The sequence below is a fragment of the Hyperolius riggenbachi genome, chromosome 5 (genome assembly GCF_040937935.1).
Source record: "Hyperolius riggenbachi isolate aHypRig1 chromosome 5, aHypRig1.pri, whole genome shotgun sequence".
Lineage (NCBI taxonomy): Eukaryota > Metazoa > Chordata > Amphibia > Anura > Hyperoliidae > Hyperolius > Hyperolius riggenbachi.
This window is the reverse complement of record NC_090650.1, coordinates 126676085-126698925: the sequence shown is the minus strand read 5'-3', so window position 1 is coordinate 126698925 and position 22841 is coordinate 126676085. Positions and strand designations below refer to the sequence as shown.

Genomic DNA, 22841 nt, shown 5'->3' with positions numbered 1-22841 from the left:
ATTCTCTGATACTGATAATAAAACCTTTTTAGGAAAAACATGATATATTTTTAGACACTTTAGTACTTTAGCACCTTTTATGGTCATTTATGATGATGCAGTGCAACATTTAAACAGTATTAATTGTGTAGTGCCAGAGTGTTTTGACCTTGAAAGCACTTTGAAGTGATGTACTTATCACTTTATTACTCCCTAAGTGCAAGTCTACATTTGAAGTAGTCTTTTAATAGATTAAATAAACATGTTTTAATTAATTGTTGGCTTTTAGAACTCATAACAATCTCCTATGATCTAGTTCTGTCTAATTAATGTTGTTTTAAAGGTCAGCTGCATGCAAAATAAATAACAATAATACATTTCTGTTTGGGGTTTTTACTGATGCATTGAACAACATGCATGCTGATTTCCTTTGACTCCAATGCCTTGATTTATTAAAGGACCACTAGCGCGGAAAAAGTAGGCAGTTCAAATCTGACAGAACCAGGTTTTGGGCCACTCCATCTCCTCATGGGTTATTTTCATGGTTTTCTTTGTTTTCAACAGCATTTCCTGTTTCCTGTAACAAGGTTATACAACATAGGACAGAGTTATACAATGCATACGATCATATAGAATACACTAGGGATGGGAGGACTCTGTCCCTGCCAAATAATCTTCTGTCCCTGCCAAATAATCTAAGGGAGCAGAAGGAAGCTTTGACATGACTATTTTGGTGCCCAATTTAAATGAATAGAGCACCTACACCAAAACACAAATCCTGCAGCAACATAACTTAGGACCAGATCAAACTATCGCCAGTATCCCCATGATGGTGGCCATGGCTCTTCATGATTTTGGTTGTTATTAGCACGATGTTGGACTTTAAGCTCAGTGAAGTGAGACAGTGTTCACTGCAGTGATCCAGATGTATGCAGAGGAGTCCATTTTTCTTCTTTCCCTGCTGCACTGCACGTTTCCTTTACTATGTTTCAACTATTTCACCAGATTAGTCAAGTACACTTCACACCAGCAGCAAAATGTCAAGTATTTGTGAGAAATTTTCAGTTATGTTTTACCTCAGAATTGCTATCATAGATTTAGAGTAATTATGACTAATTATAAAACGATAAATTAGCATGAGCATTCTTGTTTTTACAGTAATTCTGAGCTACAACATTGTAAAGTCACACCTAACGCTTTGCATTTGTAGAACATTTCAGGTATATCCCTCAGCGTATTCTGTGTTGGATTGGTTTGGGTTTCTCGGGCTGGTATTTTTAATCAGCGGAAGCTAAACTGGAAAAGTTTAGAGTATCTACTCCTGCAATTGGGCAAGTGTCCATGTGGGTTTGGCCGGTGGTGTGTGCGGTTGGTAGTGTGATGCAGTTTGGTACAACAGCGCTGTTGTTTTTAAACAATGTGTCTAGGCACACTTTTTATACTTTTGTAAGTAATTGAAGAAATCAATCAATTCATTACCTAATCACGTCAATCCTGTCACAGTGTAATTGTTTGGTAACAATTGTGGCGGTTGGGTTATATATACCTAGTGAAGGGTCAGAATAATGGCTGTTTTTTGACTGTCCAAAATCCTTCCCCGTTCCCCCCAATACTGATATTTTTAATCAATTGGGTAGTGTTAAACACTAATATTGCCTAAATTATTCTATTTAGAATTCAGTTGGGTGCTTCTTGATTATCTATGCATACTGAGTGATTGATAAGAAATACACAATCAGACATTAGATGAAGTGAAAACTACGTGGACACAATCAGTAGTTCCAGAGGTAGAGACTATTTAAAGCCTACCCACTGTTTCTTAGCATGAGGTGTGGCTTTATTGGCTGGTAAGGAAACACAGGAGATTTTTATTTTACTTTAATTACCGCCATATTACAGGACCTTAAAGTGTACCCAAGGTGACATGATGAGAGAAACGTGTATGTACAGTGCCAAACACATTAATAACCAGGCTGCATATCTTTTGTTAGTTTGCTGCCTGAAAGAGTTAATTTTTTCCCTTGTTGGGAGTATAGTAAACCTCACTGATAAGAAAATTACAGCTATAAAAGTTTTCCTGGTAGAATAAAACTTCTGTGGAGGGGGGGCGCATAGAAAAAGGTCAATAATTCATGTATTTTAACTCTGGGACACTTAGACTGTCATTGAGCAGAGACAGTAAAGGGGGTGAACAGGACGGCACTACAGCCGTTTCACGCCAAAACCGGCGCTTGCTCATGTGAGCAAGCGCCGGTTTTGCCGTGAAACGGCGTTAGTGCCGTCCTGTTCACCCCCTGGTCACCCTTCCCAGCTCACCAGACACCCTCCACCACCCAGGTTTGATGCATCTTTACTATTTGTCAAACTGTTGCAATCGTGGCTGTATGCTGTTTACTGAATAAAAGGTCTTAAAGAGACAGGTGCACAGTTACCTCTTTATGTGCTTTATGTCCTTTAGTTGTGCTCTGCACTACTGTACTTGCTGCACGTCTCATGCTATGACCTTTACAGCTTATGGAGGAGTGTGTGGATTAGGTGAAGCATTTGTTATTACGTGTACAAGCTCCCGCAGAAAGGCCAACCCTCAAGATAACCAGCCGGGTGCCGGGTGCAATTTCTTACTTCAGTGTACCAAGACTTATACTTGAGTTCATAAAAAATTCCAGCTTAAGTGGCTCAAATATACGAGATTGACTTATATTCGAGGGTATACGGTACTTTGTAAATATAAAATAAAACCATGGGATATCTAAAAAAAAGTAATTTTTTAGGAGTAGGAGGATAAGCACAATTATTTATCTCATCAGTTTATTTTCACCTTGGGTTCACTTTAAGGCTCCTTGTACAGTATATATGTTGTGGTGCGATAAAATCTCAATGCTGCTGAAAAGCTGCATCACACGTTACACATGCAAGGCGACCCATAACGATGCGTACAATGACGCATACAGTACCATTGTAAGTATGCTTCACTGCCAATGTAAGTACGCGTGTTACTCTGTAAACACCCTGCATGCATCACATTAACTCACATTAACAACTCAAACAATGTGCTAGCCCTATAGGAATATCAATGCAACGGACATAACCGGGTATGCAATAAACTGCATCAATGTGTGTAAAGTCTTACCGCATGATGGGTGGAGCAGAATGCAATTCATTACATGAAATGCATTATTCTCTACTCATCGAGCTTGATTTACTAAAGCGTGAAAACTGTTTTCAGAGCAGTTATCACGTGATAACTGCTATCACAGCAGTAATCATGCACTCTGCCGCGTGCAAAAATTTACACGTGAACCGCATTAGTTCACGTGATAAACGAAGGTTATTGCGCATTCACATGCGCCTTTCATGTGAAACGTGCACGTAATCGCATGCAAACGTTAGTTTATTGGGCTTGATTCACTAAACCGTGATAACTCATATCACGGCCGCACTAGTGTTTTCACGCGCGTTTTTGCACAATCGCGAATTTTCTTGCTCAATCGTGGGCAAAAATTTGCGATTGTGCGCGAAAACGCTCGCGGCCATGATATGAGTTATCACGGTTTAGAGAATCAAGCCCAATGTGTGATAACTTTGGTAACGTGATAACTTTGATAACGTGTGATATCTTTGTGAAGGTGTAATATTTGTCCTATCACGGTTTAGTTAATCAAGCCCTTCACGTGAAGTGATGCTTTTCACGTGAAAACGTTTGCGAGCGCGAGTTCACGTGATAACTGCTGTGATAGCAATATAAGAGTGAACAGAGGCGCCAGCAGGATGAAAGGTACTAAAAAGTTTAAAATTCCTCAGGAGGTGGTGGTGGACTCGCCTCCCCGAAGCAGACAAGATACTGTCAGCTTTTTAACAACAACAGGTTTATTTATATACTCCAGACAACCATGCAACGCGTTTCGCAGGTATATTCCTGCTTCCTCAGGCAATAACAAATAGGAGTACACGCAGTACAGTCTCAAGGTCACGATAAGCGCCTCTGTGTGATAGCAGTTATCACGCTTTGGTGAATCAAGCCCATCATGCGGTAAGACTTTACGTACTTTATTTTGCTTAATGCAGTTTATTACATACACCCCATAGTGTGCATGGAGCCTTAAGCTTGTACACACACAATAGACAAAAAATAAATCTGTGAGGTTATGGCTGAGAATCTAGTGTTTGTACAGATGTCCCATGAGATTGTTTAACAAATGGAACATTGGATCTCTAAACAACACTGACAATTGAGCATACTTTATTTTTATTTACCCCACCCAATCAAAGCTGCTCCTTATGTGACATCCATCAGTAACCCCCTCTCGGCTATAGTTCAGAAGTGTATCTGTACAGCAGTCGTGCACAGCAGTGTCAAGCAAGCAATGATCATTAGTGGCAATGTACCAACTAGGTACGGGGCATGGCACAGGAAGGCAGTGTAAGTAAAGTAATCTGCAGGTTCTGGACTTGGCCAGCCAGGTCGTGTCTTCCTGTATTGGCCATATCAATCAGCCGCTGTGCATAATGGCCAGACTTCAGTTTCTGGCCAGGGGTGTAACTAGAAATTGCAGGGGCCCCCCTGCAAAAATGTGGATGCCCGGGCCATTTTGGGGGGCAGGAGGGCTCGCAGCATGAGAAGAGAGCATGGCCACACATTGGCGGGGAGAGGGCACACTCCCCTCCCTCACCTTGGGCTCTCCCCTAAGCGAGCTCTCCTCCTGCAATTATCAGTGGCAGCAGGCGGCGGCAGGGACACATACCTCCATCCACCGCGGAGGTACGATCTCTAAGTGCCTCACGCTACTTCCTGTTCAAACTGTAAGTAGCATCAGACACTTAGAGAGCGGAACCTCCGGCGTGTGGAACGCATGTAGGTATGTGTTGCTGCCCCCGCCCGCTGCCACTGATAATTAAAAGAGGGGAGCACACTGAGGGAAGAGCCTGAGGTGAGGGAGGGGTGTCCCCCTCCTGCCCCCCAAAACGGCCCTGAGCGGTCCCCCCCAGCGGGTGCAGGGGCTGCAGTCCCTATTGTTACGCCCCTGGTTCTGGCTGTAACATATGAACCCACCCAGTATAACTCTGAGTGTCCTCCATGGGCTTGATTCACAAAAGGGTGCTAACTTAGTTAGCATGCCTAAAAGCCCCTTAGCATGCCCCAAAAGCCCCTTAGTTCATTGGGACGAGCAAAGTTTCGCGCGCAAAGTTTAGCTCTGCGCGGTGTGCACCCGGGCAACCAAAACATCACACCAGGTGCGCCTAATGCGTCGCACCGGATACGCCCAAAACGTTGCGCGTTTGCGATATTTCGTACGCACCACGCAGCGCTTTAAACTTTGCGCACGCTCAATAAAAGCTTGGGGCGTGCTAACTGCTTAGCACCCTAGTTAGCACGCCCAAAGCCTTTAGGCGTGCTGACTTAGTTAGCACCTTTTTGTGAATCCAGCCCCATGTGTGTTGCAGTTTTCCTAAGCTGCCAGTGTTCTTTGAAACCTATGGTAGAAATGGTAACAAATCATTCATACTTTCAAAGCCTTAGGATTACCGCCACAGCTTTGCATTTTCTAAAGCAAATCAGGTACTACTTCTTCTGTATTTCTCTAAATTCAGGTTTGCAGTAAGTATTTATTTTATAATTATACTAAAATGGTAATGTGGTCTTGTGTAAACAGCATTTTCTCCCCCCCCCCCCCCCCCAAAAAAAAAGAAGGTAAAATAAGGCAATAGATTGCATTATATTACTGTTCTGCTTTCCAATTGCCTAGGCTGTTTATGTCTCTGGCTTATACCTGGACAGTCATTGATTGTGATTTTCTCATTTTCCCAGCACAGGAAGCTCTGCCTGGCCTCTCGGAGAAGCAGGAAATGAATGCATTGGAAATGAGACGAGCTGATGCGTGCTGGTCCGGATGACACTGCAGACATGAGACACAAGAGCCTGGCTACAGAACTGCCATCAATGGGGGCTGATGCATTACCATTCCAATCAGGTTCAATAATATTTATGGATTTTTTTTATTACAAAAAGTACTTCATTTTAGAATATTCTTTTTAACTTCATAATGTGTCGCTGAGTACAATATCAGTATTGAATACAGTAGAATATTTAACTGGTGGAGACAGGCACATTGACTGGATGGTAAACAAGGATTTACAGTATACATAGATATGAGATCCTCTACCTGGTAGACTTCATCTCTTTACGCACATGCAAAGGTTTCTGGAAATGTAGACAGGATCTGTCAGTCATCACTGACATGCTGCCATGAACAATTATGTGCTTAGCTAAAATTTGGCCCACTGACAGGGGCATAACTACAAACCATAGGGTCCCCAGCAAAACTTTGATAGGCCCGCCAATGTTCACACCCCTTCATTTGCCTACCCTTAGTGACCCTCAAAGCCTAGGAGACTTCTTGCAACAGTCATAAAGCTTGTGTGGCCATCACAATCTTTACCTCAAAGCTCTGGGCCCTCCTGCTCCCCTGTAGTTAAGCCTCTGCTCATGATTTTTTTTAATTGCCAGTAAGATAGCATCCACCATTTAACAGTCTCTGGTCTTCTTTATGGCTGCCTCCTTCTCTGTTCCAGTGTGAGTATTTGATAAAGTTATTGTACATGGCACACATGGAGCAAGGAGGTAGATACTTCCACCTTACTATTTACACCAATGCAGATGGTGTGTGTGCAGTCACATAGAAGGAAGGAGAGGGTCAGGAGTGGATTACATTGAGGGAGTGAATGGGGCCATCAACAGAAGGGCATCAGGCACTTTTGTGGCATTGGCAGTGTGAGGATGAAGAGGCAGAGCCAAGAAGTAAGACTTATAGCAGGTAAGTATGCAGTTTATAATGGGAATATTACCCCTCGCCCACTCTATTCCATAGCATCACAACACTATTCTGGAGCTTAACATGCATTGTAAACAATTAATGGTCACTAGATTGCTAGCAAGGTCTTTTGATCTTGCCATGCTAGCCTCAACCCCAATTCAGATCTGATGAGCATACACAAAAAAACAGAAATGGAGCATAGAGAAGACACGGCTGGCATGGACTTCTCAAGTGTCCTCCAATGATGACATCTCCAGGAATAAACATACACAGCACCATATACACTCAGGTATTAGTTTACCGTTAATACAGTGGTATCCGTGACCCTAAAGCCTGATAAAGATCTACCCAAATATCTGCACTCCAATACATGCAAGGTGTGCAAACCACCGGATCAATAAATCAAATATAAACTTGTAGGAACCCAGAGATCCCAAAAAGATTGGGCTGCACCACAGTGGAATGTATACAAAATCATTATTATAGGTAATGAAAAAGGTTTAAAAAAATCTTTAAAAGAGGATGTACTGTAATAGACACCATAAACACAGACCACCCCAAACACTTCTTTGTGTGGGTGGATAACAATTAACAATATTGAGAGCCTCACCCAGGCCCAGATTTACATCATGGGAGCCTATAGGCACAGATGTCCCGGCACCCTGGACTTCACCCTCCATGAACCTACAAACCTCCACCGAACCGCACCGCAAGTGTGCTGGCTGGCCCAGCTGTAACTCCTCCCATAATTCCCTTGCATGTCATAGGTAGCTAGCTACAGGTGTCTCTTCGCATTAGGTAGCCAGAGGTGCCCTCATTTTTAAGTAGCTAGTGGTGCCCCCATTTGAAAAGAGATTCTGTATGTAGAATGCAGAGAGCAGGGTGAGGAACCTCTCAATTATGATTTGCTCGGGAATCTGCAAAGGGACGGAGGGATGGAGGCACTAGGGGAGGGGAGTGAGCGGTCTTTCCATCATCAGGCACCTGTAGGCACAAGCCTACAGTGCCTTATGGTAAATCTGGCCCTGGCCTCACCCCAGCAATTAGCCCTGCTCAGCTGCTCAATATCCCCCACCTGGGTTCAATAAAGAGCCCACAGTGGGAAGTGTTGACGCAGGTCTATAGTGCAAACTCTATGTATAGGGAACCTGATGCTAAAGTGCAACCATGTGATAATGAGGAGTGCTATAGATCACAGATAAAGTGCAACAAAGTGCATATAATAGGAAAATGTGTGTGTGTGTGTGTGTGTGTGTGTGTGTGTGTGTGTGTGTGTGTGTGTGTGTGTGTGTGTGTGTGTGTGTGTGTGTGTGTGTGTGTGTGTGTGTGTGTGTGTGTGTGTGTGTGATAAGGGATAAGTAATATGGCGATAGCAATACTATACTACAGACCAGGGTCCAGCCCAGAGTCCAGAATAATGGTGAGTCCGCAGCAAGCCAGTAAGGGCAGGGAGAGGAAAGGAGGCACCCTAACGCCTGTTATACACAACTTTCACTTTGGATCCTATTCAAGCGAGTGATTAGATCAATATTCAGATGTGATTGGATATTGAAGAAAGCTAGTGTATAGACATTTTTTTCAAATTCCAATTGGGTATCGATTGAAAATGAATCTTAAGGCCAAGCAAGTTGAACGATAGCCAGTATTTCCATCAAGCATTTTTTTAGCATTGAGAAGCAGATCTATTTTGAGCTTGGTATTGCTGGCTAGCAAACAGTAGGCTGTATGTTTTTTTCCCTAGATCTGATCATTTTCTCGATTAAAAATAGGATCCAATGTGAAAATCGCATGGTGTAGCAGCATTTATTAATGTCATACTCAATCATATCATAATCAGATCAAATTAGTGAGAATATGTAATCATAGAAAGATCTACAAATTCTTCCTGTACCTCATTCAAACAGAAACTGTATTATCTGATGTATTAGTAGTTTGGTGAAGTGTTTTAACTAATGCTCCAAACTACCAGGGCAATGTAAATAGAAATATGCCTTCAATAAGCCAAGGCATTGTTTCTGTGTCAGGCATTAGTCAGACTACAGATTGTCAGCATGTAAAATGGCAGATTGCTCTCTAGAACAGAATTTCACTCATTCTACTGTTATTATTGCTGCTGGTTCGGGTTTAAGATATGCATCAATTTGTCATTATACTCCACACTTTTTGCCTGCAGTTACAAAAACAACATATGACATGAGTTCTGTTTCTTAAAAAAAAATCATATTTTTTCAATAATAGTAGCACACAAATGGTGCATTCATTTAAGAGAAGTCATCTGCTTACCGTTATTGTAAGAAACGGAGTATTTAATGGTCCATCTCTGTGAGGGCAATGTGTTTTTCGTTACAGATATGCATAAAGCCGATTTTGTACAAATGGGTTTCAATTAGGCTTATTTGTAAGGTTGAAATAATTTCATATTAACAAACACAGACGCAGTATTAGCATTGCAAGTGATCCTCCACTTTATTTACTAATGATGCAGTAATCCATAGCAACCAACCAGAAATGATCTCATATCACCAAACACTGGATTTGCACTGCAGGCATTCTTCCACCTTATTCCAAAGTACAGGTGTCAAACTCCAGCCCTCGAGGACAATATCCATGCCAGTATTTAGGATGGACTGAGAAATGGAAAAGTGTGTTCTACTTGATCAGGCATGTCCAAAGTCTGGTCCAGGGGCCTTTTCTGGTGACCCCCAAAGCTCTATACGGTTGTTAATCTTAAGTGGCTGTGATACCACACGCAGGGGCCACCTTGTACCCCCCTGTGCCTCATCCTTTGCTCGTAGGGATGCTCATTTGGATTTCGCGGAATTAAAATTTCCGAATTTCCGATCGGAAAACGGAACTCGGAAATCGGATTTCTGCAGAAATACTGCATTACTGCAATTCAGTAATTTTAGCCCAATCACAGAACTCAAAATCAATGGACCAATCAGAGAATGCAGAAAAAACTCAAAAGTATTTGGCCAATCAGAGAATGCAAAAAATGTAAAAAAAAACCCTACTTGGAAATCGGAAACTAATCGGAAATCTGATTTCTGAAAGAAACACTGCATTACCACAACTCGGTAATTTTAGCCCAATCACAGAACTCAGAAGCATTGGACCAATCAGAGAATGCAGAGTCAACTCAGGAGTATTTGGCCAATCAGAGAATGCAAAAAAATGACCATAAAACCCACTACTCGGAAATCCGAACTCAGAAACTGATATCCATGAAATCTGTAATCGGCATTGGCGGAAATTGTAAATTCTGCAGAAACGGAAATCGACATTTCCGACCATCCCCATTTGCTCGCCTATAGGTTATCAGTCACCACTGTAGCAGTAGCAACCACTGATTAGCAGCCACCGCTATGCCAGCAGCAGTAACAGCCATTGATTAGCAACTGCCACTGTGCCAGTAGCACTATGCTTGCATATTGAAAGGGACATGCTAACTGCACACAGTATATGGGTTAATTCTTGTGGAAATGTCACAGGCATAGTGTACCTGACGGAAATCAGCAAAAATGTTGTTTAATTTCACTAGTTTGGCAACCTAGAACTCTCAAGAATGGCACAATGGCCCTTGGCCTAAATAGTTTGGGCACCCCTGATGAGCCACACCTTTGCTAATTGTGCCAAAGATGTGTGAGGAACTCAGGCCCTTGAGGACTGGAATTCAATATCCCTGTTGTAAAGCATCAACGGTAGTATCTAAATGATGTGGGTAGCTGCAAGGAAGGGGACATATTTTACTGACAGTAAACTGAAATTTGATGGAAGCTACTGCACTTTTACCAGCCTTAAGCTGGCCACTAACGGTCCAATTTCTAGTGAAAAATCGTTCACTACACCATCAACTAACCAATCATTGCTTCCTATCTATCACGACCACCAAGAAAATCCAAATTTTCGTTCGACGAAAATTCATTCGGGCGACATTTTTTTCACTCGTTCATAATCGATTGTGTCCACCAATGGAGATTATTTACAACCAATCCGATCAGAATTTCTGATCGTTCAAACGATTTTTCGCTAGAAATTGGACCGTTAGTGGCCAGCTTTAGACTCAGTTTACACTATGCTATAGTGGCAGCGTGTTTGTTCACTGTGTATATATTCCCAATCCAACAGTCCATACAGTGTTGGCGGCAACTACAGCTTTTGGGAGTGAAACATTCATTCAGGTTGGATTTGTGCATTGTGTAAACACAAAAGGCAAACCTGGACCCCGTGGAGACAGACATGGGTGTCTGAGTCTGTGCTTTCCCATAAGAAAGCAAAGGGTCCATCTTGCATGTCCATTGGTCCAGTGACATCCACTCTGGAAGTGGTCTGGCAGTGGCCTGGGTTCTTAGGATTGGTACATACAAGACAATATTTATTCCTAATCAACAAATAATCCATAAAAAAAGATTGAATCAGCAGTGGATTAGGACCATCGGTCACTGTGGCAATATCGATCAGTCCTGAACTTAACACATTATGCGTCTGTGCACATGACTGATCAAAATAGGTTACAACTGGACACAAAAGATCAGATGTTAATTGGTTTGGACTTTGTGTCCAATCCTTTACCAATCAGGGAATTTATTGAAAAGATCGATTACACAAAAGTTAGTCACAAATTCTTGTGTATACCAAACCTGAAATCTTCCCAGAGCTCACACAATACTCATTAGCTAAAAATGATGCTGTGAGTGTTACACCACTCAAATCCACCTCCTGGTGACCAGCTCATGTCTCCTGCTCTTTTATTTTACTCAATAACCTCACAAGGAACCAAAAACTCAGGCTGGTGCCACATCGCTGTCTTCCCCTCCGAATCATACTGCATAGAACACCTTACATAATGCTTTACTTGTGAAGGAGCTTGTGTGGGGTGTGCTATTTCTAATCTCTGAAGTGTCCTGTTTCCATGGAGACCATCCTTCCCTGTTGTGTGATCTACCAGTGCTCGTGAAGATGGACAGTAGCTTTAGGGAACTTTGCAGAGTAGGGTAGTATACAGTATACCATGCATTGTATGTTACAAGGAGGGGAAGACAGTATCCAGCAGCCACAAGAACTGTAGAGTTGTGCATGGGGACAAGGGGACAAAGAAGAAATATAAAAAAACAGTGTGGGAATATCTGATTTTGCCTGGCTGCTTTCTCTTACGTATACCCATGTTTCCCACCCATCCTCACTGTCTTTTAGTCAAATTTCTTGATCCTCATCTATCATAGATCTCACTTGATGAACCCACTTAGAGCTTGAACTCATCCTAAGTGTGTAGTTTGTCCCAACCACCATCTCTTATTATGTGTCCTCTTCCAACCTGTGCTCTTCCCCCTCATATGTCCTACCACCCACACCATTCTCCCCAGTTCTAACTACTCCACTATTTGATTCTTCCTGTCTGTGCTACCATTTCTCTTGCATCTTGCATCCACCATCTACTCACTTATACTTCTCAACCCCACAGAATAGCCTCCCCATCTGTCCTAGCCATTCTCACTAACTGAGCACACACACTCTAACTCCCCCTGACTTGTCACTCCCACTGACTGCTAGCCTCACTGATTCCCATTGTCTGCCCCTGTCCTCCCCACCCCTGTTGACTACCACCTTCATCCATCCTACTCACCCTGAAAGACCAGTTTGTGCCCTTCACCAGTTCCATATTTCACGCATTGCAAGTTACAACAATAACACAGGTTTAAACACTTAATAAACAAATAGGAAAACATTGCAATAAAATTGCTACTAGTAGTCTTTAAAATAGTTTACAAGAAAGAAAAACCGCCACATTTTGCACAAGCAGTTTACTACAACACAATCCAGTAAGTCTACATTGCATTTTTATTGACTTCCTCATTCAGAAACTATGGCAATAAGGAAAAGTTAAGGGTCAGAAACCATAAGATCTCTTTCAGATGGGAAGCTGAACTGCGGAATGTAGCCATTTGTACCACCATGCGTTTCAGAGCTTATCGCGCAGTGGTGTAACCTGGCGGCAGAGAAGTGCAACATGGGGGGGCTGTCTGTCTGCCTCTGGTACCGAGCACTAACAAGCTCCCAGCCGGTGCAGGAGAGTAGCTGATAGGCGGCCCATACACAAGTCTTGTGAACCTAAGTTTTCTCAAAATAAATACAGGATCTAATGAACACAATTACATTTCATAATACAGTACACTATTTTTTTTGCTGATAGCACAAAACATTACAGCGTTACACAATCCGTGAGCATTGTTTCCAGTTACAAGGTTACAGAGAAACTAACATTTGGCCAGCTGTATTGCAATTGAGACTCTCACTCTCAGTACATTCATGGGAAATGCCGGCTGAGAGCAAGCATTCTTCTAATAATCCAGGTAGGAGGAGGTAAAAGTTTTTTTGGAGAGGTATTGAGATAAGTGGCTTTCCTGCATTCCCAGTCGTCTGACTCTCCTCTCTTCTGCTGCTGCCTCAGTAATGTCCTCTGCTATTGTGTCTTCTCATTGTTCCCGAAGTCCTTCAGCCTCGTTCTGGGTCCCACGTTTCATTGCAGATATGAATGCCTTCATCATGCTAAAGTTCTTGGCTGGCAAATGGGCTGCTCATTTTAATTAACAGAACTTGTATTTAATTAATGTTTAACTCTAATTGGCTTCCCTTTTCTTAGGAAAGTATCTTTTTTTTTGTTTGTTTGTTTTTTTGTTTATTGTCACCTCGGGTTTACTTTTACATTGCGTTTTAACAGACAATATCATCGCATCACAACGTGATGCAAGTATATTCCTATTCCTCACATTGATTGTGGTATGGTTCTGTTGGGGTAACACTATGTAGTGCATTTACAGGGCAGTGTGCACATTCACAGAGGCAGTGAGGCATAGGTTCTTTGTACTGTGTGCCTCACTGTATGGTCACCGCAGAACGCTACCACGCAATGTGACTTTTCAGCTCTGTTGCATTGCAACCAGGGGTGTAACAATAGACCCTGCAAGGGATGCAGCAGCAGGGGGGCCCAGAAGCTGCAGCGGGCCCCATGGGGAGATAAATTTATTTTCCATATCCTGAGAGACTGACAACTAAGGGTACAGAGAGAAAAATACTTTCTGCTCTCTGCACAATTGTTCTAATGACTGCATCTTATCAGCCACTAATAACGAATTGTACAAAATTTTGCAGACAAAGATTTGTAGACAGTCCCTATTCAGTGTGCAGCAGGATCTTGTGTACAATGCCCTGCCCATTCTGCATTGGGGAAAGCACATTCAAGTGTGCACTAGCCAATTGAATAACATTGGTTCTCAGTTTACCTATGCAGAAAGCGAGGAGGGGGGGAGGGAGGGGCCCCATCCTAAGTTTTGCAGGGGGGCCCAGTGGTTTCTAGTTACGCCCCTGATTGCAACCTTATCAAGCGGCAAGGTGCAGAGTGTAAAAGAAGCCTTAGCAAATCAGAGCTTATATCGCATTTAGTTTTTATAGTCACTCTTCTGAAGTTGCCATGGAGAAAATATAGTGGTGACAATAAAACTCAGCTGTCACTTCACTGGTAGGCAATAATGCACCGTTTTATAATGCCAGTTCTACAGGCTCAGTTCACACTCAGAACCACAAATCCCAATCACCTAGCGGTTGTGATCGCAATTTTGCATTGCTATTTTCAACAATGTTTTTGTGATTACATTTTGCAATTCTCATTCTAGTAAATGAGAATTGCAATGCAATCACCAGGAAAAATGCTGCATGTAGCACATTTGCAATTGGTGGAAATCGCAAAAGGGCTGCAATTGCCACAGTGAGTGATCCCGTAGGATTAGTTGTGTAGCAGCGCTTTGCTGATCGCCCGTGATGAGCAAAGCGAGTAACGCGAACTGAAAGTGTGTCAATGAGGCCTTAGGGAGGCTTCATACTTGGTCTGTGGAAAACGCCTGCGGTTTTCTGTAGATGATTTTTCCTTAGTAAATACACGTTTTCCATTTGCGCCAGCCTACAGTCAGCGATAGCAGCTGTCTGTCAGCAATAGGAATCACATGTGGTGTGCGATATAATGCATGCAGGAAGCACACTAAATATGAACCAGCCCATTGATTAACATGGGCCTCAATATCTGGTGTGATTCTGCATGCGTGGGAATTGGGTGCGATTCTCCTGTCTGAAGGTGGGAACAAACACTACTACTACTTCAGGCTATTGTACGACTTCTATGTCATATCACGGCCAACCAGTTATGAAGACTTTGAACAGAATGTGCAGGTAGGCTCTCATACTACATAGACGTGATAAAATTTACCAAGATCGGTTGTGTGTATGCACATTTTGGGTTTTGGAATTAGCATATGCCACACCCACCTACATGGTGATTTTGGGGAGATACACACACTAACGGGCGTAACTAGACTTGTTAAGGCCCCCCAGCCAAAATTATAGCAAACCCCATGAGGGTCATGTGACCGGGAGGGTCGAATGGCAGCAGAGATTGTTCTGCTGTGAAGCAGTGTTTGAAAAAAAAATTATACATGCTACCGCAACTCTGCATGGCGGGAGGAGGTGGCAGGTGGTTTTTATGAGCAAATTGGCTGCGCCTGCAGTTGGGCAGAGGTAAGAGGAGGGCCCCTAAAACCCCAGAGACCCCCTGCAATGGCATGGGTCGCAGGGGTGATAGTTACGCCCATGCACACTAAGTTAATGTAGAGCATTGCATATATCTGGTGTGTGTTGGCTCATTAAAATGAGCCAACACACACCAGATCTACACTAGGTTAATGTCATGGTGCTTGCGGTGTTTTACTTCAGCCAGCTGACTTTTTACATTGCGAGTTCAGATACACGTTTGCAGCTGGTCCGCTGCCCAGTTAAATGAATGCAATGATGGTAAAAGTAAACTTACCCTTTAGGACTGAAATTACCCATCAGCTCCTTGTAATATAATTTTCAGCAATGTCTTCCATAAGTCATTTCTTGCTGACGTCAGACGCGGACCATCCATCCTGATTTGATGTATTCCGGTACGCAGTGCATGTATGCAATTTGTTCATATTTCTGCCAACATTTTCCTCCCTCGTTTGCTTATTGATTTACATTATTAAGTTGTACATTTTGCCGGCAATGTCTTGGCAGATATCTCAAATCACCCATTAGGGCATAGTTAGCAGCCATATCAAAATACATCAGTCCAGCTTCATGTTTGGTATTCAGTGGTTTATTCATAATGAGTTCCACAAAGCCGTGCAAATGGAAAGATAACGGTATAATGGGAATTCTGTCCTTCCTTATTGCATGAGCATGCTGCAGCCAATTACATTTTATGTGAAAATAGCAAGCATCCTTTTAGGAGAACATTTGAAGTTGGCATCGATCCCCTCCAAGTGTAATGCTGTAAAGCTGGCCATTAAGATTGGAGCTGTTTTGAAGATGAAATGATTTCACGCTTGCCTCTGGAATATGTAGCAGCATATTTTATTCAAAAGTCTTTTTTTACCATTGATGATGGTCAGACTTGCCAAGGTTAAAAATAGAAATCAAATTCCTAAGGATTTCTAATTTTAAGTCTTGGCTTTCAAGAGTGCGCAAAACTTTGATTAGAGCTGTGCTTGGAATAGGCTGCATGTATGAGACGCTACAAGTGCTGCCTCTGATTTACTAAGTAAATAGTCAGATTCTTTATTCCAGTTGGATGATGAATAGGAGGTTCTTATTGGTTGTCGGGTCAGCACAATGCTTCTTCCAAGTCTCCTGATAAATTAGGCTCAGCTTTGCAAAAAATAAAAAAGCCTATTTTCTACAACTCACCCGAAACACCATTTGGTCTTTTTCTCTGCTCAAGGAAAATGATAGTTCTTTTTTAAAGCTGAATTAAATTGTAAGTCAAATAGACAGTTTGTTGTCATGGTAGACTGTAAAATAAATAGATATACAAAATCAGGTTTTTCACAGGTAGTTTTTGCCACTTTAAAGTGAATCTTAAAGAGGAACTGTAATGCCAAAACGTCCCATGGGGGGTACTCACCTCGGGTGGGGGAAGCCTCCGGATCCTATTGAGGCTTCCCACGCCGTCCTCCGTCCCTCAGGGGTCTCGCTGCAGCCCTCCGTGCAAAATGACGTCATTATTTACCTTCCCGGCTCCTGCGCAGGCGCTCTGACGGCTGTCGGCTCCGAAGTAGGCGGAAATACCCGATCGCCGTCGGGTCTGCTCTACTGCGCAGGCGCAAGTTTCCGGCGCCTGCACAGTAGAGCAGACCCGACTGAGATCGGGTATTTCCGTCTACTTAGGAGCCGAGAGCAGCCACAGCGCCCCCGCTGGAGCCAGCAAAGGTAAATATTGAATTTACAGTCGGGTCTGTCGCCGGCTGTTTGGAGGGCTGCAGCGAGACCCCCGTGGGACAGAGGACGGCGTGGGAAGCCTCATTATGATCCGGAGGCTTCCCCCACCCGAGGTGAGTACCCCCCAGGGGATGTTTCTGATGTTACAGAGTCTCTTTAAAGGGAACCTGTATTAAAGTTAAATCTATAGCCTTTTACTTACCTTGGGCTTCTTCCAGACCACTGTTGCCTGCGAGGCCCCTCGGGGTTCCGTGAGTCTCGTACATTCTCAAGATGGCGGCTCAGTTCCATGCATGACCCAAATGCATGCTGCGCCATCTATGCTCCTGTTGTGGGGATTATTCTGCACATGCAGAGGTCTTGAAAGAATGAACCATGCTTGCACAGAATGCTCCTACAGATGATAGCTGTTTTACATGGAATGGAGCTGCCAGCGGGAGAACGGAGGAGACTCAGAGGACACAGAGGGACCTTGCGGACTACAGGGGTCTGGAAGAATCCCAAAATAAGTAAAAAGTTATAGATTTATCTTCAATTCAGGTTTCCTTTAAGGGATCTAAAAAAAAAAATGTAAGGCCCTGAATCGCGTAGAGCCTCCCCTGTCATCTCTTCATTCCCTTGTACCACTGCTGTCCCCCCATTGAAGCTATTCGAAATGCAGTTCGAATGACTGTTTGAGACTCCTCATGCCGGCTTCAGAAGTACTCACGTCACTGAGTACTTCTGAAGATGAGCAGATCCATACTGCGCATACAGTCCTGGCTTGCTCATGCGCAGTATGGATGCGCCCTTCTTAGGGAAGTACTTGAGGATGCGAGTGCCAAGCGAGCCTGCCAAGGAGTCCTGAAGGTACGGGTTTTGAACTGGAGACAGTGGAGGAACGAGGACACGGAGCGAGGAGCAAGAAAACTTTATGGGATCCAGAGACTTCACTTTTTTTAAAACAAAACTCATATAGTAGATGGCAGGATTTGGTGCTCAGCTGCACAGACATCAGTATTTTAGGTGTATTAATGCTTGGTGTTAAATAATTTTTTGTCAGTACAAGTGATCATCATGGATTTCCAATGTTCCCATGGAAGAGAATACCCAAGTAACTAGGAAACTGCAGGGGACTAAAAGAGACCAAAAAGCCCTCTAAACAATGTCCCCGTGTGATCACCATGGGGTGTATTATTCCTGTGCAGTATAGAAGTTTTAATCAATACTATATACACTAAATCTATTTTAGGAACCTATGCACTCTCCCACACACACACACACACTCACGCACACATATACCCACTCTCGCAAAACATGCACACACACACATACACTCTCACTCACATACACACACACACACACACACACACACACACACACTCTTCCACACACACACACTCACGCACACACATACCCACTCTCGCACACATGCACACACACTCATACACTCTCACTCACATACACACACACACACACATACACTCTCCCACACACATACACTCACGCACACACATACCCACTCTCGCACACATGCACTCACACTCTTACACTCTCACTCACATACACACACACACACACACATACACTCTCCCACACACACACATGCACTCACACTCTTACACTCTCACTCACATACACACACACACACACATACACTCTCCCACACACACACACTCACGCACACACATACCCACTCTCGCAAAACATGCACACATACACATATACACTCTCACACACATACAAAATCTTTTCACTTTTGTCTTATTTTAGACACTTTGGTCATATTTACATGTTGGCATTACTAGCCCACTGTTATACCCAGGTAGATGATGATAGGGAAATGATTGCATGGCACATTATATCTCTTTCCATGTCTCATTCAGCATTCAGATTGTAGCAGCTGCTTACGTGAAGCACAATGAAGATGTGAGTTACAGTAGTAATTATGTGCATACATCAAGTGAGCCGGTGATGTGATTATAGCTTTCCTGCGAGGTGGCTCTTCATGTATTGCTATATGAAAGGTAAACCATAATAGATCTACCTTGGGGAAATCCTAGCTTTATTCCCACATAAAAACATTTATTTGATTCTGGAATCATCTCCCGCTGTATCTTGCTTTCAACTTCCTCATCTTCTTCAGCAGATTCCTCAAAACAAGCAGACGGTACATTTCAATCTCATTTCTTTTAGAATACATTACAATGACAGATTTCTTAAAGCAAACTGGGAACTGAGTTAAGCTGCTTAATATGGTAACAGGGCTAAACACAGTGAGGGGAGTGATTGCAATAGCCAGCACTAGTGGTAAAATTCTCCTAATATGTAAATTTTCCCCAGCCTAGGAAGTGAAACGAATCAAAGTTAGCAGCTAGCTATTAATTAGCTGGCAGCTATTTAATTTAGCCAACCAAGGGCTCTTGTCCTTATTTAATAACCCTTTAGCAGTCAAGTGCTCCAGGCCAATTTATTTTAGCGCTATTTTTTATTACTTACTTGTTATATTTCCTTGCTTCTAATTAGTACTGTAGTTATGTGTATTTATGGCCACTTGTCACTAGGGGGCAGTGTGTGACAATAACAGAGGACTTCTGCTTTTAGTTTCTATAGTTTCTGCTAGCAGAGACAGATCAAAGCAATCCAAGAATTTACAGCACAACAAGATCTGACAACTGAAGTCAAAATGAGTGCACTTATTTAAAACAAGATAACCCTATTGAAGCTGTTTATGGTTTAAAATCTCTCTCTGGGTACTTAGATAATTGTGTGCTCTATCCCACTGCATTTTGTTACATGGACTGAGGTTCATGCAGCCTTTGTTAGGAATTGCAGTCAGCAGGGGCGTCCTGAAAGGGAGCTTTTATTTTAGGAAGGGAGAAAACATATAAGAAAAAAAGTAAAAGACACACATAAGATAGAAGTTACCCGAAACTGCCAATAACGTTTGCTTCAACGGACAATCGTTTGCTTATTAAGTGTGTACAGCATACGCCTCAACATGTTGGATCTTTAACGACTTCCGATGCCCAAGCATGCCAATTGCAATGTTACTTTCTCTCCTCCCACTCACATGTGCCAATCGATGCCCCTCCATCCCCTCCATAGTTGAAGGCTAGCGATGTGTCTGTACAACATTAGTCCCTGAATTGGGTGCCTGAGGGATAATTTCCAATCCCCGATGGGTGACAACAATTGTAAGTGTGTATGTAGCTATAGTTCATGCAACTAAATCATGCAGTAAGAACCTATTTAGCTTACCTATCCTGTTGTTTTTAGTGTTCACTGTCAAATTTGATATGAAAAAAGAAAATAATATCCCTGCTGGTTTCCATCCTTACTGTAGCTCTGTGAAGTGACATCACTTCTGCCCTTTTCTTTCAACCCAGCTCAGTGTGAACTTTCCCTCTCTTCTGCCATAGCTTACTGTTCCTCCCACAGCAAATATCACCTTGACAACAGACTTATATCACTGTGGTGTAAACTCTCCAAACGGAGGGGGGATTTAATTACCATCTGGTCCTTATCTCATCCGAAATGGAAAGCTTTCTGTTATTTGCATGCTGAGGTTAGGTCTCTACTGTGGCTAAAAAAAAAACTTCCCACAATTCCACTGGTACTGCAGTTACGGCAGTTAGGCAAAGGCACCCAGACCAAGTAAAAAGAAAAAAAAATGGGAGACATATAAAAATGGGTTTAAATACTGTATATTTTGGGTCACTAATTATTTTTTGGTTATTTTTTATTTCTGATTCTGTTTAAACAGAAATACTGTTTTTATTAGAATGCCGCACAAACTTAAAATATATTACAATGTACCCTGGTATCTAGGTGTATCTAATAATCACTAGGTGTATGTACTTTTGTTTTAGACTGGAATAGCCCAGCAGTGGTCATACTAAATTGAACAAATCATATTTTCAAGAATTTCATCAAATATGAAATGATTTCCCATAATACGCTGTACCCTATAGGAATTACATTGTAGACTTTTGTTCAATCCGTAGCGCTATGTCAGAGATGCTCATTCAGAGGACAAAGGCCCGCAGTGCTGGAGGTCAGCTCTAGCCTTATCATAGATACCGCTGCAGTTCCCCGTATCTAAGAATTCTCTCTATGCCTTCACAGAATGCAAATCTGACAAAACTCTGTGCTGCTGGTCTGGCTGTCAGTCCAGATCTCAGCGTTGATGAGAAGTGGATATACACAGCTGTCGTTCTCAGGCTCCTGATTAGAACTGCTGTCACCCTGGGTGTGCAGTGCTGCTGAATTTGCAAATGCACATTGAAAAACAGACAGCAGGCTGATATTTCACTATCGGTGCAGGGTGAAGTTGAACAGGGCGATACAATCAAGCACATGCCAAGAATGAAGAAATGTGAAGCGCAGGTTGGAAGTGAAATAAATATATCTTGCAGAATAAATTGTCACAATGCTTAGGGACTTGAAAGATTTGATGTACATCATTGTATCGGTAGAGAAATACATATGCAGCTTAGATGAAGGGGCAGTATATTTTTTCCTTATTTTTCTATGCATAACTTAAATGTATGGATGGTTTCCGAAAGCTTTCCTGCCTTTGCTTCCCCTTCACTGATTAAGGTAAATGGAGATTTTAAAAAATTACTATACTATACCTTCTGATGTGGTATGCTATACCAACTTCATTCTGCTCCTGCGCTTTCAGCAACCTTCCTGATTTAGGCAGCCTTCACACTTATCCCTGCAATTTCTGCCCGTAGTTTTTTGCATTTGCAATGCTGCGTTTTGCGTTTCCTAGGTTCCGAATCTTCTTTTTCTCATCTTTTCGCATTGTGATTTTTACATGCGTACAAGTGAAGTTAAACAGAACCTGAAATGAAAAAGTCAAAATAAACATACACACGTCATACTTACCTCCCGCATAGTCGACTGATTAATCTCTTTCTCCTCTCCTGCGTCCTGTTTGTCCACAGTGTGTTGGGTGGAATTCTCCATTTTGAAAATGGCCATTACCCAATAACAGCTTCCTGTTTGCGTACTCCCATTGAAACAAGGATTAGCAGGACAGCCCGGAAATGTGCATTGTTTAACTACTTTAGGACCGAGGTGATTAAAATCCACGCCCTGTTTTGGTGGGCTCCTGGCTGGCAGGGCGTAGATTTCAATCACCGCCCGCAGCGCGCATCTGTTGTTTCCGTCACTCCCCGCTGATCGAGCCGCTCAAACCCGACGTCTCTCGCTACAGCTCACTGGCTCTGCCTGTCTCTATGACCGCAGAGCCATGTGAGCCGGTCAGGAACCAATTTCATGGCTCCTGGCTGTGTCTATCAATGTAAGCCGTTCCCATTGGCTTACATTGATAGACACAGTCAGGAGCCAATGAAAGCAGCTCCTGACCGGCTCACATGACTCTGCCGTCGTAGAGATGGCAGAGTCTACGTCAGGAGGATCCCAGTGTGTGGCGGTGACGGCGGTTGCGGCGGGTATGCGCGGCGATTAGTCGGGATTCCGTCGGTATTGTACCAGCGGTCTCTGGTCCTTAAGGGGGCAGAGACCGCTGGTACTTAAGTGGTTAAAAGGAAATAAATATGGCAGCCTCCATACCCCTTTTACCTCAGGTGTGCTGTAACAGAGCTACCCTTTGATCAGGCCTGCTCTCATCTTGTGAACTACAAAAAGGAAAATGCTTCCTAGCCTCACATTCAAACAACTGACAGGAAATATATATATATATCCCTACCTTTTAGTTTTACCCAGAATTCCTCTTTCAGAATTTTTTATTTGAATCCCTACAAGTGTTTG

At 42.9% G+C, this 22841-nt stretch overlaps 1 long non-coding RNA gene across 3 annotated transcripts in view; it reads right to left on the bottom strand.

Moving 5' to 3' along the window:
• Positions 1–412: 412 nt before the first annotated feature.
• Positions 413–22841, bottom strand: part of LOC137517499 (uncharacterized) — a 196935-nt gene continuing 174506 nt past the window's right edge. For all 3 annotated transcript variants that reach the window (XR_011020548.1, XR_011020550.1, XR_011020549.1), the window contains exon 5: positions 413–556. This is a non-coding gene — a long non-coding RNA (uncharacterized lncRNA). The remainder of the gene's footprint in view (positions 557–22841) is intronic.